We start from the raw sequence: 14,407 nt of genomic DNA on the forward strand, positions 1-14,407 counted from the left end.
CCAGGCCTTGAATTAGACATTCACTCTCTTGTCTGGCTTTATGTGGCTTCAGGGGATCAGAACTCAGCTCAGATTGTATAGTGATTGCTTTACCCAGTGAGCCATCTGTCCAGCCAGAGAGACAGAGACAGAAAGACAGAGAGAACAACTTTGTAGAGTTGATTCTCTCTTACCATATTTACATGGGTTCAGGATACCAAACAGGTCATCAGCTCATGTGTCAAGTGCTTTTACCCACTGTGCCACATCAGTGGCCCTTTGCTAGTAATTTTGAGACAGAATCTCACTTCCATAGCCCAGGCTAGCCTTCAGCTCAATACGTAACTGTGAAGTCTAGTCTTGCCTCAAACTCATGACAGTCCTCCTGTCTCAGGCTCCTGAGATTACAAGGGTGAGCCACCATGCTTGGCTTTGTCTACTATATTATTTGTTAGTTAATGATTGTTACATTTAGATTTTTTGAAAATTGGTTTCCCCCCTCCATTTCTGGCACTGGGGTCAAATTCAGTGCCTTGTGCATGCTAGGTAAGCATGTCACTACGGAAGTACACCTTCAACCCATGTATCCACTACTTCCTTGTTGCCATGATAAAACTCTCTGCCAAAATCAACTTACGGAAGGACTTATTCCACTGTACTGTTTGACAGTCCATCATGGCAGGGAGGCAGTGGGAGCAGAAGGCGGCTGCTCACGTCACATCCAGAGTCAGGAAGTAGCGGCTGATTCTCCTTTTCATGAGTCCGGGACTGCAGCCCATGGGGTGATGCTGCCCACATTTCATTCACCTAGTCTAGATGATACCTTGCAGACAGGGTCACAGGTTTGTCTCCAGGGTGATTTTAGACCCTGTCACGTTGACAGCCAATGTAAACATCACAGTCTGATGGTTACGTTTTGGTTCTGTTTCTGAGTTTGTTTTGAGCTGGGTTAACTGGTGCCCATCCTGGCCCTGAACTTAAGTTCCTCCTGCTCTTGCTTGCCAACTGCCCAACTAGATTCTAGCTGCTTGCTTGCTTTCTTCCTTTTTGAGATGGGGTCTTCCTTTGTAGCCCTGGTTGGCTTGTAACTTGCCGGGTAGACCAAGTTGGCCTTAAACTCACAGAGAAAGGTAGTTGCCACTATTCTCTTCGAACTTTATTTATTTATTTATTTGTGTGTGTGTGTGTGTGTGTGTGTGTGTGTGTGTGTCTTTGTGCATAGGAGAGGGGAGCATGCATGCCCTGCAGCAGGAATGCACAAGTCAGAAGACAAGGTTGTGGAGTCTGTTCTCTCCTTCCTCCTTTATGTGAGCTCTGGGACAGGGGAGGGTGTCGGACTCAGGGTATCCGGGTTATGCACAAGGGCCTTTACCCACTGAGCCATCTTGTCTTCCATTCATTACTAATTCCGAGAGTTTAAAGGAAAGATTCAAATTGGTCCATGTTGTGTCACGTGTCTCCCCTACTTTAGGGGAAGAGATAAAATACTCATGAATATGCCAGAGGGATGAGGCTCACTTCCCCAAGGAGGGGAGATGGTGTGGGACTGTCAGAACTGACAAATGATCCTTACTCCCTAGGCATAGGATGGAGCCAGAGCTAATCTAAAGTAACCCCGCTGCCTAGAAATGCAGATTGCCCAACTCTGAGTTCATGGGGTAGTTGAGAGACTGATTGTGTTGATGAATTTACTGTAATTTTAAACTATAGAAATGATACAGGGGGGCTGGAGAGATTGCTCAGTTGTTAAGAGCACTGGCTGCTCTTGCAGAGGATCAGGGTTAGGTTCCCAGCTCATACATGACAGGCAGTTCCAGGGGATCCAGTGCTCTCTTTTTACTCTGAGGGCACTGCATGCACATGGTAATCAGACATACATTTAGACAAACACTTATACACATAAAACAGAACAAATAAATCTTTAAAAAATACATATGAAAAATTTGGGAAAAATAAAAAGTATCCATTATTTCACACTAACTAATGCATTTTAATCTTCTGTGTTCCTTTCCCACCTAGTCCTTAAAGATATCTTTAAAAAAACATAATACATACTCTTATAGCTTGAATACCAAGCAACATGAAGTTTTTATTGATTTGTTTAAACATCAATATTGACATAAAAAACAATGTGAATTTGTGTTATTGCATCGATGTGTTCACTGGGAAGCCAGGAGGACCCATTGGTAAGCTGTATTGGCAAATATTTGTTGAACTTTTGCTCCTGGTACAGTAGCCTTCTGAATTTTTTTGAGATATAGTCATGAATAAGGCATATTTCTGGCCTTATAGTCATAAATAAGAATATTTTGGCCATATCCTGGATTCATAATCTCATAACTACCATGTCCGTCAGTCATGATTACAGTACAGTCTGTGGAATCAAAAGCAGAGAGGAATCTGAGCATTTCAGAATGTAAGCATGGTGTTTTTAAAATATTTACTCTAAGAGTCGGGAGGTTGGTCGTTGAATCCCCAGCACCCACGTAAAAGCTGGTAATCAAAGTGCTGAGTAGGCAGAGCCCTGGGGCTTGCCGGTCTAGTCAGTCTAGACTTAATTAATTAAAATTGTTTTAACAGGTTTGAGTGGAAGTACTCTTTATGGATGGGTAGTGCTACTCCCAGAAGCCGTAGATCTTAAGCAAACCCCCCAGTGTCAGGTATGGGCTCTCTCCCTGTGAGCTGTTGGCCAGGGAGCCGCAGAGGCTGCAGAACAGTGGAGGTGCCATTGCATTGTACTGCTCTTGATCACCCCCGCCCCACGCTACATTGCTGAAGACACTGCTCACTTGGGCTGCAGCACACAGGCAAATCAGCTGACACTGAGATAGCAGCTTCCTCCGTCCTGGATAGCAAAGTGTCGGGAGGTGCTGGGTCAGAACCCTCACCAGGAGGCTGGAGCCATGGCTCAGGGGTCAAGAGCACAGACTGCTCTTCCAGAGGACCTGAGTTCAATTCCCAGCACCCACATGGTAGCTTACAACTGCCTGTAGCTTCAGTTCCAGGGAATCCAACACCCTCATACAGACATACAAGTAGGTAAAACATCAATGCACATGAAATAAAAATAAATAAATCATTTAAAAAATCCAAAAAAGAAAACTCAAGTCTTCCTCAGCTCCAGGTTCTATGAGAGGAACTGATGATGATAATAATAATAGTAATAATAATTAATAATAATAATAGAATAAGGTGGAAAAAGAATAGTGGGAGATACCAGACTTTGACTTTTGACCTCCACACACATGTGCACACACAAACAATATGTACACATATAACTGTTGTGTAGCAGTTTCCTCCAAGATTATAACCTGTCTTTGAAGGAAGCTCCGTAAGGTACAGGATGTTAAGTTGGGGCAGTGGTGGCACATCACTTTAATCTTAGCACTCAGGAGGCAGAGGCAGGTAGATCTGTGAATTCAAGGCCAGCCTGTTCTGCAGAGTGGTCCATATAGCCAGGGATAGCCAGGGCTACACAGAGAAACCTTGCCTTGAAAAAACCAAAACCAACCAAACAAAACAAAAACAAAAAAGACACAGGATATCAAAATGGAGTTGAAGTAACTGTATATTTTAAGGGAAGGTGAAACATTCTTTCCTACAGCTAAACTCATTAAGCTCAGGAGGTAAACAATTCGGTGGCTTTAGGAAGTTCCTGAAATTGACCAGATTCACTAGGCCCCTCCCTTCCCAAGCGTATATAGGCAGTAAGGCCTGCTGAGCTACCTAGAGGAGGCATGGACCAGCTAAGCTGCAGGGAAAGAACATTGTCCTACCTGTGGAACTGTCTACAGATTGTGCAGTGCATTCCAGTTTCCAGCTTTTGTGAGCTGATACTCAGGACAGCTGCCCTTGAGTCATTCCTGTTCTTGTAACTTCACCCATGCTCCTGTAAGGAATCCCAATAAGATTCATTTGGTTTACTAAGTTGAATTTGGGTCGATGTTTGGTCTGTAGTTGGCTCCTTGTCTGAGAGGAGCAGGTGTTTGTCCAGGTCTCTCCAGGAACAGTGCCACACAGCAGCAATACACAAATGTTTATTGCATTTTTAAGGTTTCTTTCTTTTTTTTTTAAGATTTATTTATTTTGCCGGGCGGTGGTGGCGCACGCCTTTAATCCCAGCACTCGGGAGGCAGAGCCAGGCAGATCTCTGTGAGTTCGAGGCCAGCCTGGGCTACCAAGTGAGTTCCAGGAAAGGCGCAAAGCTACACAGAGAAACCCTGTCTCGAAAAACCAAAAAAAAAAAAAAAAAAAAAAAAAAAAATTTATTTATTTTATGTATATGGTGTTCTATCTGCATGTACACCTGCATGCCAGAAGAGGGCATCAGATCCCATTATAGATGGTTATGAACCATGTGGTTGCTGGGAATTGAACTCAGGACCTCTGGAAGAGCTGTCAATGCTCTTAATTGCTATCTCTCTAGCCCCATTTTTAAGGTTTTAATGTTTGTCCTCTTAAACTTTTTTCTTTTCTTTTTTTTCCTTTTCGTTTTTCGAGACAAGGTTTCTCTGTGTAGCTTTGGTGCCTGTCCTGGATCTTGCTCTGTAGACCAGGCTGGCCTCAAACTCACAGAGATCCACCTGGCTCTGCCTCCCAAGTGCTGGGATTAAACTTTATTTTTAAGTATGGAATGCTTCACAAATTTGTGTGTCTTTTTTGTACCGGGGCCATGTTAATTTCTGTATCATTTCAATTTTAGTATATGAGCTGCCAAAATTTAATCAATAATTTATATGTGTTTGCCTGTTTTATGTGTATCATGTGTATGTGCCCATGTGCACTAGAAAAGTGTATTAAATCCTCTAGAACTGGAATTTCAGTCACTTATGGGCTACCTGATAGGGATGCTTGGAACCAAACCCAGGTCCTCTGCAAGAGTAGCTAGTGCTCTTAACCACTAAGCCATCTTTTCCACACCTAATTTTTATTTTTTATATGTATATGTGTCTATCAGAGTGTGGTTTTGTACATGTGAATGCAGCGCTCACGGAGGGCAGAAGAGGGCATTGGATCCCCTGAAGCTGGAGTTAAGGTGCTTTATGAGCCATTTCACATGGATACGAGGAATCAAACTTGGGTCCTCTGCAAGAGCACTATGTACTCTTAACCACTGAGCCATCTCTCCAGCCCCCTGGTTTATTCCCCTTCCTGAGGGGAGGGGGGATGTACAGAAGACACTGAACGGTGGAGAAGTGTTTAAGGATGGTCTCTGTACTGACTGCTGTAACCAGTAAGTTAAAGCATTTGAAACCAGGGACTGGAGAGATGGACTCCCTAGCTGTTAAGAGCACTTGCTGCTTCCTTTTTAGAGGACCAGAGTTCAGTTTCCAGTCCCACATGGCTGCTCACAACCGTCTGTAACTCCAGTTTCAGGGGATCCAATGCCAAGGCATCAGACATACATGTGGTACACATACATACATGCAGGTACACACATAAATCTTAAAAAAAATACTGAAAATGAGACCATACTTAAACATTCTTGTCCCTTTAAAAGGATGTCGGATACCAAAAGCAATTCGCATTTTGTTTAAAATGTGCTATTACCCCCTTCTACCCTCCGCAGATACATATAGAAACATTTTTTTATCACAGAGACCCTAGGCACTCCGGGCTTCACAGATGCCAGGCTAGGCCACAAATTCAAGAGTAGACCTAAGGTGCCACGCCCCTAAATAGTCTGCAAGCTCTTCTATTTCAGATTCTTCGCGGGGTTCTAGGTCAACTAGCCCTATATGACCCCTCTCTCCCACAGCGCCTGCCCCTCCCCTGGGCTCTGCTTACAGACTCAGCCACTACCCGCCCACTGCGAGGCCCCGCCTCCGAGCCGCCCTCCGCCGGAGATGCCCAATGAACTGTCTTCCTCGTAGTGAGGCTCAGGACTCCGCCCTCCAGCAAGCCGTCCCGCCCCACAGACGGCCTTGACCAATGCCGGGCCCCCTCCCGCCCCCGGGATCCACCCCCTCAGGCCCCGCCCTCTCTAGGGTGCCTCCCTCCGGGGCGTGGTCGACGCCGCGCCTCCGCCGCGCGCGCGGAGCCAGATGCCGCCCCCTCCGCCGGTCCCTCCTCCGGCGGCCTGGCGCCTCCCTCCCTCCCCGCCGCGGTGACTCACGGAGAGGCGGAGGCTGAAGCGGCCGCTCCTGCTGCTGCTGCTGCTGCTGCTGCCGCCGCCGCCGCCGCTGCCGCCGCTGCGGCTGCTGCTCCGGCTGAGCGCGTCCCGGAACAGGCCGCCGCGCTCCGGACCCGCAGCCCCCGGCGCCGCGCGCTCGGGCGGCCCAGGTAAGCGCGAGGCCGAGCCGCGCCGCAGCACGGGGTCGGCGCGGCGCCGGGGCACGGGGGAGCCGCCGGCCCTTTGTCTCCCGGGGAGGGGCCGCGGAAGGCACCTTCGACCCAGTCAGGACCCCACCGGGCCGGCCCCGCTAGCGCGACGCCCTGGGCCTGGACCCGCCGTCCTCACCACGCCCGGCGCTGCTACCTCCCGCCGCAGACCACCCTGCTACCTTCTTCCCTTTCCCTTGGGGTTCTCCTCCACAGGTGTCCCAGTTGCTCACCCTCTGGGCCCGTGTGCTTGACATCGCCTGTCCACCCTCCTGGTCCCATTGCCCTGTCTCTTCTTTACCTCACCAACACCCCTCTCCCAGCATCCTGACTCTCCTTGTTTCCCCTACTAGATGCTGCCAAGGTCTGTCTGGCTGCCCAGCCGCCCTTCCTCCCTCTAGTTTGGATGCACTGCCCGCTCCCCCAGTTGCACCTCTCACTGGTGTTTCCTAAAGGTATATAGGAGAGACACATGTCTCACCTTCGCAGGGTACTTGTGAACATGAACCTGCAGATTCACCACTTGAACCCCCCGAACTGCACTCATCCCCTCCTTTTTCTACCCCAATCAACGTTGCACTTCCCTTTTTCTTGAGCCTGGAGCTCTGGACACCCTGCCTCTTGAGGCCCTGCAGTCGTCCTTGCTTGCTCCTGTGCATGGAACTTGTCTGAGCAGTATCTCTGCCGGGTTCGTTTATGGGAAGGCCCAGGGTATCGTGTTGGGTACAAATCAAGAGTTCTGTGAGTAATGAATGAGACTTGTGGCTTGCAGCACTTCCTATCTGAGGATCTGACTGTGCCCTAGCTCTTAATTATTTTGTCTCCTGTCACAGATCTTGAGGAAGTGTGCCTAGATAACTGCTGGGTAAATTGAGGCACAGAGTGTATTGATACGGGATCTGGAGGCAAGTCAGTTTTTCTTAAGGTTTACTTCTCAAGTGCTTTGGCTTCTGGCTCCCTGCTACAACCACTGGGCTCTTGTTCCTGGCTCGAAACTCTGATAACTGATCTCTTCTGCCATTAAAGTGTCCAGAGATGCCAGCACTTCCTTGGATTCAAAGCAGGACTTTGAATCACAAATAAAGGTGCCAACTGTTAAGTGCCAGTGTGTCATTCATGGCTTCCTGGTAGAGTCAGTGTGGTCCATGTGAACAGAAATCACTTCTGTGAGATGGAGATTCATTCATGGGGCTTACACAATCCTTGTCTTCTGGAAAATGACATTCCAAGAAGGAAAGAGGACAGATAATAAATGAGTAAATAAATACACAGATAAAAATCATTTCAGTAGTATTAAGTGCTGTGAAGGGGCCAAAACACTAAGACGTTATAACCTGGGTGTGGTGGGACAGCATTTGGGAGGTGGCAGCGAGATGATGAGCTCACGGTCAGTATGGGCTTCATGAGACCCTCTCAAAGAAAGAGAGGGTGTCGGGAGACAAAGGAAGGAAGAATGTGTAGGTTAAAAGAATATTTTGTAGGTACATTATCCAAAGAGTTAGATGCTATTAGAGTCTATTAAACAGAAAGGTATTAAGATAGGATCTAAGTTTTAAAAGGTTGTTCTGGCAGCCATAAAGAGACAGAATTGTGGGGAGTGGAGGTGGAGGAAAAGATGCCAGTTGACGGTTGAAATTGCCCAGCAAGTGCTGGTGGCTGAAGGAAGGAACTAGAGCCGATTTGTTGTCACCCCCTCCCTACCTTCTCGATGCGATGCAGGATGCGATGCACAGAGCTGGGGAGCAAACTCAGGAACAGCAACTCCTGCAGAGTCGAGTCGTCTCCTGACTTTGCTCAGGCTGAGCTCAGCAGATCTTCTTCAGGACCTGCTGTGAGTCAGGCACTGGGTTAGACTCAGACACAGATGAGATGTGAGTCCTTTGACTTGGCAGTCTGTCTCCATATTACAACAGTGTACTCGTAGGATAGGTTACCCCCTCTGATGAGAGAGAGCTTGTGGGTTTCTAAATCAGTTAGAGGTGAGGAGAGAGATCACATTGGGCTTCCTTCCATGTCTGGCTGCATCACTTAAAGGGAAGCGTTAGTGCCCTGCCTCTATTGTGAGATGCTGCACAAGGAAACCGAAGGGGCGAAGAATGAGCTCAGTTATAGAAAATGTGTGAGGCTCTGGGTTTGGTGCCCAGGACCCCCAAAACTAAGGAACTTGTCTCTGAGCTGTCTGAGGCCAGGGTCTCCACTGGAGTCATGTTTCAGTGTGTGAGGTCGGTGACCTCACACCTTCAATCCCAGCACTCAGGAGGCAGAGGCAAGCAGATTTCTGTGAGTTTGAGGCCAGCCTGGTCTACAGAGTGAGTTCAGAACAGCCAGGAGCTACATAGAGAGACTCTAAAATTTAAAAAAAAAAAAATCAAAAGTTTAAAATAAAAAAAAAAGGTGGTGGGGAAAAAAGAAAAGGAAAAGGAAGTAAGGATGGTTTCAGTACAGGCAGGGGAGCACCTGAGTGGCCGTGAACTTGAGCTATTAAATAGAATTAAACTTGCTCCCTATGCTGCTCTAATTCTCTCCGTCACAGAGGCCTTTGGAGGTCCCATATGTGGGCAGTGGGGACCAAGGAGCTGGGCTTCTTTGAAGTCCCGTGGCAGACTGTTCCTTTCCTCTGGTGCCTGTCACGTTCTCTGTTTCAGCTCCATGTATGTGTGTGTCTCCGAGCTGTCTGAGGCCAGGATCCCCACTGGACTCACCTTGCATCTTTCACAGTTTGAGGTCAGTGACCTGCACAAAGTGTAAAGGTTGACGGCCAGCAGTCCCACCTGTGCCCATGTCTTTTTTCATCGGACCATGCTTCTCGTAGATCTGGTGGAAACCCCGCAGGCTGCCACTGGGCTCCCTGGAGAGGGCAGCTCTTCCTAGATGGGGCTGTTCTCTGTCCAGCCCTGCCCCCAGAGAACAGCTGCCGAGGGTGCTGACCATGTAGTTATTTAACACTCCGCACACATGAAGTGGAGCTCTTAATTAGAGCCCGGACTTTATACCGAGGCTCTGGGCTTGGATCCTGGTTCTGCCATCATTGGCTCTGTGAGCTTCAGGACGTCATTAACCTCTCCGTGTCTGAGCTTGCCTGTCTGTAAGGTAGTGCCCCTTCCCTTGTAGAGTGTTGAATGGGTTAAATTAGTAACACCTATTCAGTGCTTGGGATGGTACCTTGCACTTAGTATTTGCTTCATGGAATTGCTAGCTGTTATTTCACTTTTTAAAAGATTAGGGCTGGGAAAATGGTGCAGTGGGTAACCTGTTTGCCACCCAAGAGTAAGGACTGGAGTTCGGATCCCTAGAACCCACACAAATGCTGGGTGGGTGTGATGGCCTGCTGGTAATTCCAGACTTGCAAGACAGGAGATCCCCCAGAGTAAGCCAGCTTGCAAGATTAGCCATAAGAAGGCTCTGGCCTTCATTGAGAGACCCTGCCCCAGTGAACCAGCAATCAAAGATAATCCCAGACATTAACTTTGGGCTACCTCATGCATGTGTACACACATGGAACCCTCCACACATGCAATACATGCATATACATGCACACCACATACATAAAAATGGAAAAAGAAAATTAGTTAATTAGTGTGTGTGTGTGTGTGTGTGTGTGTGTGTGTGTGTGTGTGTGTGTGTAACACTTGGGAGTTGGTTCTCTTCTTCCTCTTTTATGTGGGTTCTGGGGGTTGAACTCAGGTGGTCAGGCTTGCCAGGCAAGTGCTTTTACCTGCTAAGCATCTCATCAGCCCTATTATTTCATTTTTCTTTTTATCTATCTATCTCTTACTTCCTGTGAGAATTTAAGCTCTTTGAGAGCAGAGTTTGTCCTTGTCAGCAGATGCACGGTAAATAATTGTTTAGTTGAAGCTGGGCATGGTGGCGTACATCTTTAATCCCAGCACTTGCAAGGGAGAGTCAGGAGGATCTCTGTGAGTTTGAGTCTGGGGCCATCCAGGGAGGACCACATAGCTGAGGCCCTGTCTCGAAAGCAAAGCAAAGCAAAGAGAAGTTAAAATAACTGACACCAGACACTAGTCAGTCTGGTGCTGCAGATGTAGCCAAGATTCGTGGTCTTACGAAGTTTAGTTTTAAGGTTTATTTACTAATTTACTTAGTTTTGTTGGAGACTAAACTTCAGGCCTCAGATACGTAAGGCAGGTTCTCTCCTACTCAACTGTTGCCCAGCCCCACTTGTTTCTTCTGCCTTTACTGGGTGTGTCTCCTAGTAGGTCAACTTTGTAGCTCAGGGGTAGAGCTCATACTTAGTGTGCCTGAAGCCCAGGGTTCTGTAGCTAGTAATGAAGAATAAAACAGTAAATAAATCAATAAACAAGTGAGCCAAAGAATGTAGGATGTTGGCATGACGTTATCCCAGAGAGATCAGGAACTCAAGGCTATCCTCAGCTATATGAATGAGACTTTGTCCCAAACAAAGAATGTAAGATGTTGAGGAAATAAACCTGGCTATGAGACAGGATGAGTGTGAGGGGCTAGCTAGTTCTCAGGGGTGACTTTTGCAAGATGATCTGGTGAGCTAAAGGGATAGCTTTGTAAGCAGCAAAGTAATGGGGGGCAGGAGTGTGGTGAGCAGAGTCAGGGATGGATCTGTGGCCGTGGGAGGGATTTGAGTTTTCTCTTGGATTCTGGACAGTGAGAAATTGCTGCACAGGACCTTCTCCTGGAGCTCTCACAGATATCTGAATGCATCCCTGAAGAAGGAGCAGGATGCTAGGAAGAACATTTGGGGTAGGAGCTTCTTTTTCTGACCAGCAGATCTGATTGGATAACACTCAGGTAATCTAGGAGTCACTGGGTAGGTTGACCAAGACTTACAGACTCAACCAAGTTCTCTTTCCTCCTGGAATCTGCAAATCAGCAAGTACTGCCTCGTGCTAAGGCACTGGGTTCACATGGCCAGCCCTTCGCTCCTTGCCCTCCAGAGGGGCTGTCTCATGGGCTCTGCTTCAAGCTATGTAAATTAGTCCTCTCTCCCTCCTCCTTCTCTCTGTCCCCCTTCTCCTCCTCTTTTATTTATTATTATTATTATTATTTATTATTATTATTATTTTGCGGTGCTGGAGTCTAACCCATACTCGCATATACCAGGCAAGTGCTCTGATGTACGATGATTGAATATGATGCCCAAGCTTCTGATGTACCATGATTGAATAGGCAGCTTTCCTGACTCCTCTTCTCTTCTAGACTCCTGCCAAGTACCAGCAGGCCTGCTGCGGAGTCAGGCACACTGTCGCCTCTGAGTGCCTGCTGTCTGGTCACCTGATAAGAACACAGTGATGTCTAGAAAGCACAGGCCTTCTTTACTCTGGATGGAGCAGAATTGGAAACTTATTGCAGTCAGAGAAAAGTGGGCAGAAGCACAGCTCTCTGGGAACCGAGCTGGCCTCTGGCCTGATGCAGCGGCCAGCTCCCATCCTCCCTCAGGCATGCCATTGTCTATTATGTGCATGATGCCACATGCCTGCCAGCCTTGAGAGGCCAAAGGAGTTAGCAGGGATCCAACAGGCCTCTTGTTTTGTAAGTCACAGTCAGGGTCCAGAGGTGTTTCATGGACAGTCTGAAGCACCAGTTGGTCACATGTCATCTGTGTAGGGGCAGTCTAACGGAGCAGGGTTTCTCATGATGAGAGAGTGACGTGTGCTCGTTCCGAGATGAGCACGTGAGCAGCAATGGCATGGTGTTCATCGTCCCATTCCAGCTTCACTGTGGTTTTGGAGCGGCATCGTTATGACCACGCATGTAACCAGTGCCAGGGCTCAGCTCGTCATGGACAGAGAGCTGGCTCTCTGGCTGTGGCAAAGGTTTGAATCCTAGGCCCTTATCTTTTCTGACCTCAAGGGGGCTAATTAACCTTCCTTTTTTGTTTGCTTGTTTGTTTGTTTTTCAAGACAGGGTTTCTCTGTGTAGCCTTGGTGCCTTTCCTGGAACTCACTCCGTAGACCAGGCTGGCCTCGAACTCACAGAGAGCTGCCTGGCTCTGCCTCCCAAGGGCTGGGATTAAAGGCGTACGCCAGCACCGCCTGCCTGATTTACCTTTCTTTACTCACTTTCCCTAATGGTAAATGGGGATAATGATACTTGGGCTTGAACTTGGTTTATGAGAGAGGACTGAGTACCAGTTGTGGGCTTACTCAGTTATTAAAGGCCTGTTATGCTCTGGTCATCCACAAAGCCTTGTAAGAAAGGGGAGGACGGTATCCCTAGAGAGGCCACCCTGTGCTTGGTGTGATGCACTAAAACCTTGTTCTCCTCCTAGAGTTTCTGAAGGCCTGAGGGGTCACAGATGAGTCTGTTTTATAGTTGTGTTCTGTGTAAGCTTCTGTAAGCAAGTGTGTAAACCATGTGTCATACATGTTGGAAGGCTGCTGATGTCAGGGTCACGTGTGGAGTGGGAAAAGTTGGTTCCTAATCTGTTCTGATGCCATCTGTCATTCAGGCCAAGAACAGAGGTCCAGAAGTGGTTGTCTCCTGCTTGTCCTTCTTTCTTCCCTCCTTTCTTCTAATGAGTCGTTGATTCAGTGAATGAATAGTTGGGAACTGAGAATGTAGGTCAACCACTACAGTGCTTACCTGGCTCATAGGTGCTAGACTACTGGGGTAGAGAGCAAAAATGTCACCAAGAGGCCAACTCCCTAATGGAGCCATATGAGTCAAAACCCAAGAGTGTTTTGAACTCTTGGGTAGAGTTTTCAGATGTGCACACCAGTCCTAGTGTCACATCACTGGGAAGAAGAGCAGGGGAAGGGTTAACAGCCTGGAGCCTTGCTGCCCAGTGACAGATGTTACACTTGGTGTCTGTCTAAGGATAGCACAAGGAACACTTAAGAACTTGCTTCCATGGTGGGCGTGCTGGTGCATTCCTGTGATCCCAGCACTCAGGAGGCTGGGGCAGGAGGATCAAGAGTTTAAGGCCAGTCTTGGCTTCATAGCTAGTAAGAGACCATCCTGGCTACATGGTGCTGTCAAGAAGGAAGGAAGTTGCTTCCCCTAAAGAGTTACACAGTCTCGGGGGAAGAAAAGAAGAAGGATGCTGTTACTTTGTCCATTCCTTGATGTGGATGTAACCAACCTTCTTATTAAATAAGAAACACAGGACCAATGCAAAGAAGAAAGCCAAGAGGTCAGAGCTAAGAGCTAAAACCTTACCCTTCCTCCTGCGGTGGTCCTACCTCTCCGAACCAGAGCTACCCCTGTGTTAAAGTCTTTATTATATAGAGTTCCTGTTCTGCCTTCTCATTGGTTGTAAACCCAACCACATGACCGCCTCGTCACAGCCTGTCTGTATAGACCTCCAGGTTTTCCATGATTGGTATTGAGATTAAAGGCATGTGTATCCAATAATGGCTGTATCTCTGAACACACAGAGACTTACCTAGCTTTGCCTACCAAGTGCTAGGATTACAAGCGTACGCCACCACTGCCCTGCTTTCCTATGGCTTGCTAATAGCTCTGACCCCCGGGCAACTTAATTTATTAACATACAAATAACATTTTAATACAAATAAAATATCACCATACCTTGAGGCTTCATCACATTGATGGTCTCTTCCTACAAACCTGGTGCCTTTTTTTAAAAAAAAAAAAAAAAAAAAAAAAAAAGACTGTGTCTTACTGTGTAGCTCTGGCTGTCCTAGAACTGGCTGTGTAGACCAGACTGGCCTCGAACTCACAGAGATCTACCTGCCTCTACTTCCCAAGTGCTGAGACTAAAGTGTGTGTCACCATGCCAGGCCACCTGGTGTGTCTAAGTAACAATTGCCCTTCCTTGATTCTCCAGGATTCTCTTCCTACCAGACAGGTTCCTCTGCTGCCAACTTCAGACACAGGCACATGGTGGTGGGTGGGCTGTGGGGGCCCTCTGCTGCATCCACAGAGTTCATCATGGAGCTTGTGCATGTGGAAACCCAGGTCTTCACTGCACCTGTTTCAGGTCAATATGTGCTGAATGGGGTGGGGGTGAGGTTCTTCTTCCCCAAATCTGCCCAACACCAGGCCTGTCCACCTCCTCAGAGACCAAGGTCAGGGAGACCCAACAGGTTATGTGAAAGCACACAGTGTTCCTTCCTCTCTCCAGCTTGGCCAGGGTCAAGGGAGCAAAGGG

The 14,407-nt window shown here is 47.8% G+C and overlaps 1 protein-coding gene and 1 pseudogene across 3 annotated transcripts in view; one reads left to right on the forward strand and one right to left on the reverse strand.

Annotated features, from left to right (window-relative positions):
* Positions 1–4,601: 4,601 nt before the first annotated feature.
* On the reverse strand, positions 4,602–4,701 carry LOC128098032 (uncharacterized; annotated as a pseudogene).
* Positions 4,702–6,028: 1,327 nt separating this feature from the next.
* Ctnnbip1 (catenin beta interacting protein 1) overlaps positions 6,029–14,407 on the forward strand; it is a 109,946-nt gene continuing 101,567 nt past the window's right edge. For 2 of the 3 annotated variants that reach the window (XM_052717343.1, XM_052717341.1), the window contains exon 1: positions 6,149–6,261. The gene's annotated coding sequence lies outside the window, so the exon portion shown is untranslated. Of the gene's footprint in view, positions 6,262–14,407 lie in introns of all 3 variants that reach the window. The other variant, XM_052717344.1, reaches the window with a different exon arrangement.

This window comes from Peromyscus californicus, unplaced genomic scaffold (genome assembly GCF_007827085.1).
Source record: "Peromyscus californicus insignis strain IS unplaced genomic scaffold, ASM782708v3 Scaffold_5__1_contigs__length_169319896, whole genome shotgun sequence".
Classification (NCBI taxonomy): Eukaryota; Metazoa; Chordata; class Mammalia; order Rodentia; family Cricetidae; genus Peromyscus; species Peromyscus californicus.